This window comes from Sabethes cyaneus, chromosome 3 (genome assembly GCF_943734655.1).
Source record: "Sabethes cyaneus chromosome 3, idSabCyanKW18_F2, whole genome shotgun sequence".
Lineage (NCBI taxonomy): Eukaryota > Metazoa > Arthropoda > Insecta > Diptera > Culicidae > Sabethes > Sabethes cyaneus.
In genome coordinates this window covers 252837948-252842345 of record NC_071355.1, presented here as the reverse complement: position 1 = coordinate 252842345, position 4398 = coordinate 252837948, and positions in this window count along the sequence as shown.

The window sequence follows — 4398 nt, the reverse complement described above, 5'->3', positions numbered from 1 at the left end:
CCCAAACACCTTACTGGAGGGGATTTATCTATAGTCTTCGTGTGCAGCACAACACACTTCATACATTTTCAAAATTTATTTCGATAATTGCATTTCATGAATCATTTCTTGAAGAAAAGTTCATTGCGCCTGGAAAACTTTTTTTTGTAAGATTTAGTCACTGAATTCAGTACGGGTTTTTTGAATACACGATTAAAACTCACAATATTGTGAAAAGTTAGCTATCACAGTAAGAAGTTTAACAAAGGTTGTATCATAGGTATCATGAGTTACTTAAACTGTAAAATCGTGATGGCCCGACCATAACAGTGGCCCGACGATAACGACAATACCCTACCTGATTCATAACAAACCATGTAATGATTTTATCTTAATTGTAACACATTGTGTTAAAGGTTAATTGTCAACATTTCAAGATATTCCAAAAATAACATAGCTAATAAAGATATATTAGCAAGTATTAGTAACTGTGAAGTGATGTATTTAATATACTTTTAAAATGATGATAGTAATTAAAATAAGTTTTGCAAGTAACATATTTTGTTATTAAAGCGAAATGTGTCATGCTTAGTGGTGGAATCTATATAGCTCATTCATAACTCAATGTGCTACTTGCATCTGAATCTGTTACAAACTTGAATTTGCTTCCTAATTAGTTTATTTTCGATTTGTAACATAATAAGTTAAAGATATCAAAATGTGTTATAAAACAGATATAATCTTGTTATGGCCTCCTGATCGGGAAGCTCAGCAAACTAGCTATATAATATTGATATTAGTCAGTGTTTAGTAAAATCTACAGATTGTTTTCCATGACAACCTTGACACGAGGAGGATAAACCGTCTCATCAAAACCTATTCGAAACTGGAGGAGCCCCTTGAAAAAAAAAGCCTACATCCCCACATAAAACACGCGCTGCATTTCCTAACTATTAAACCAGGCTGAAAAAGCGACGAAGCCAAAACAATTTATTTTAATGATTATGATGATTTTTATGAATTTTAATGAACACAATATGCACGACAGATTTCACCGAAGCGAATGTTTACGGGCTGTAATGTGCGCACCTTGCGGGTTTTGCCGCTGCAGATAGCATTCGACTCAGCGCGTCTGGTTGTTTGTTCTGTACCCGGCCGGGGGCCCGGGAGTACCTCTACTTTGTCATTTTCCACGGGCGCGAGGTCCTAGAGTAAATCGGATGCCACGACTTACCTACGCCTAGTAGGGTATTGATTTTCGCTTAGCGTTCCGTCCATTCCGGCCGTTGGAGAAGCGAAAACTAGTATGTATATGATTGCTTGCAGATTCCGTGATGCGGTATTCAAAGCAGTCCTAGGATAATTTCATATTTATGACGGCAATGTCGTGCGACTGATTGAGCATCTGGGCGGGCATAGCGTGAATGATTGCGAGCTCCGAGGAAATTTGGTTTTAATGGAAGGGTTGAGTACTAAGCGCTAACATGTTGCATGCGGTTTAAGTAGATTAGAGAATTATGAGTATTTTTGTTTTTTATATGTTAGATATGCTTTGTGAATTATATCCACGTGCTTTTGCTGTTTATTAAATTAAAAATGTCAGCCTTATCCCTTTGTTATAATTTTATCTTCTCATAAGTACCTAATCTACACAAATTTTTATGAAATGAGCTAGAAGATATCGTTTAATCGGGTAACAGAGAGTGGAAAAATTCAGTCGTTAAGCCTAGCAATGTTTTATACTATCTTGCAAAGATAGCGAAAAGTTGCAAGCCGTCAAAATTTTCAACATCTCCTCTCTATGTTTTATTTGCTAAGATTAAGATCAGATCACAAACGGAGCACAAAGGTAATGAAATGCGCCAGCATTTTTTTGAGCCCATGATACTGGCTTTTTATGACAATTATTTCTCCTCGTAGCACACGGTCCGGTGCTGCTTTGCTTATCGATCGCTCCGTGATTTCATCCTGTACATACATACAAGCAAGCGCTAGGGACACGCGACTCATCCGACCTGCACAAACCGAAGAAGGTCCGACATTTCTTGGAGCCCCTTCCACATTTACGTGTTACACGCAACGCTAGGCCAGAAAATCCCGGCCCGAACGGGACAGCTTACGAAGAGTGACCTGTGCAAAGCATAAAAAAGGAGATCTCATAGCTAGATAATAATTGACAAGCGAAATAAGTTAATATTCTTGCATGTCAAAAGGACAAAGGACATGACATGCAATCATATCACTCCGGACGTCGTTCGGTGCCTTTTCGTGGCCGCCAAGTCGTTGCTATCCTTGCGCGATGGAAGAGTGGGTACCATAAATTCTGTGTCCCAGAAAAAGAAGGAGAAGACGCCGGACAAGTCCACGAGGGTAAAGCAGTAACAACAAAAGCCTCTCTAATGGATACGATAAATATTATAGTACTTATATCGGTTTACGACCTCCACTGCGACGACGGTTAGGACGTCGGCGAAGAAGAGACCACCCACCGACCGGGGGCCACCCCCCAGCCGGGATTGGTGGTTGGAAGCTTCAGAACAGACTACGCGCCATCTATGCCATCATGTCATACTCGATTGTCGTCGGCGCCGTTGTTGGTCCGTTGTAGTGTACATACAGTGGACATTTTCCTTGAAGTTTTAGGACGATGACAACGAAGAGCCATGGCAGCCGGAATTATAGTGCTACGTAGTGTATCCTTCCGTGTTGGTCACGATTTGGGGGAGGGCTAGCTGGCTAGGGTGGAAAACCCGCTGCGACACTATATGCTGTTCCTTGTCAAGTGGACAGTGGAATGTTTTTTTTTATTACCGCACTTTGTGCTTCCCTGCTGCCAGAATGTCTTCGTGTCATTGCACAGTGGGTGAGCTTAAGGTTTTTTTTATCAACCGCAACCCAATTAGAAAAATTATCAGATGAATAATGTGGTTAACGTTTTGATCAAATTTACGAACTTGAAACGATTTTATTTTGGAACTATTCAAATTGTTGCCAGTGACTCAACCATCGATACCGTTGTTCATCAGGATAAAAGCTCACCATTACCCATAAACGACAGACCCGAAGACGACAAAAAGACAACTCACCGGCGGCAGTAAGCTGGACATTCGACTGGATAGGTGGAATTTTCCTAGTCTTCTTTCAAAGCGGCAGTTGAGATATTGCAGCGTTTGCTCACCGAACACCGGGCGGTTGGGTAGGTCCAAGTCTACTCTCTTGGCGGGTGGTGGCAGCCGCCGCGACCCGTTAAAAGCACTTTTAGCGCACTCTGCAGCAACCGGACAGGGCTCCCGGGTGTTTTCGCTGACTGTTCGAAGCACTTTTTTATGGAAATCCGACTCCCACTGGTCAACTGGGAGTCGATTGTTTTAATTTATCATACATAATATTCCGTGTGTCATAAAATTTATGATTGCTAGCAGTACAAGTTTCGTCGGTTCGAAGAAAAGGGGCATTATTTACGTGACTCGCACTGATTGCAATTTTACAAGGGAAAGGATCAGTGTGGTCGATGAATGGTTAGGAAGGGTTTTAGGCAGGAAATGCCAGTCGGTAGACTGGACAGATACGGCTATCCGCCATCGCAGTCGCTGGTCGACGCTAAGCATTATGTCGATTTTTCTGTACAGATAAATTTCTAATTTGATTCTCGTGACGGTAATTTTTTTTAGGTAAATGCACGCGTTTCTGCCGTCGGTCTTGCTGACCATCCTGTCATACACATTTTTGAAGATATCAGTCATGTTTTCAAAATGTCTGTTTCGCCTCTCGAAGAACTGGGTTCGTTTCGCAAGTACGTCTTGTGTTTCAGAATATCATTTAGCTTTCGGTGGACAACTGCAAAATATGGCTTTTATGACCATGTTCACTGCCAGACGAGCAGCCATCGCTAATGAAGCACGATGGAGAACGAATCGACACCGAGTGTGCTGTTGGGAATGATAAGTTTAATTGCTCGTGAAGTAAAAATTTCTGCCTATATTTGCCCCACGTTTCGCTATGCGATTTTAGGTCGGTCAAATGTTCTCAAAATGAGAATTGAACTGGGCTTATAGTGAGTTCCATTGTTTTTACTCTGTTGTTTGTTAGAATGATCCGAGTTCGGGGTGATCGTGGTACATGCTCAAGCTATTCTTTTTTGATTTGATTTTATACTTTTTAGTGAAGCATCTTAGTAGAATCAATAATTGACAATACTTTCCTTTTAACTTTACTATTTGATATTCAAGCAGAATATTACGCCTCTAAATTTCTGAATTCTGTATTGTATCATACCATACCATACCATACCAAACATACGAATTCGGTATATTTAGACAAATTGTAGTATTTTCAATATTTTTAACGATACATAACGTTAAATATAAACATTACCTATTTTAATCAAACTATTGTATACTTCTAGTAAAAGTTGATTTT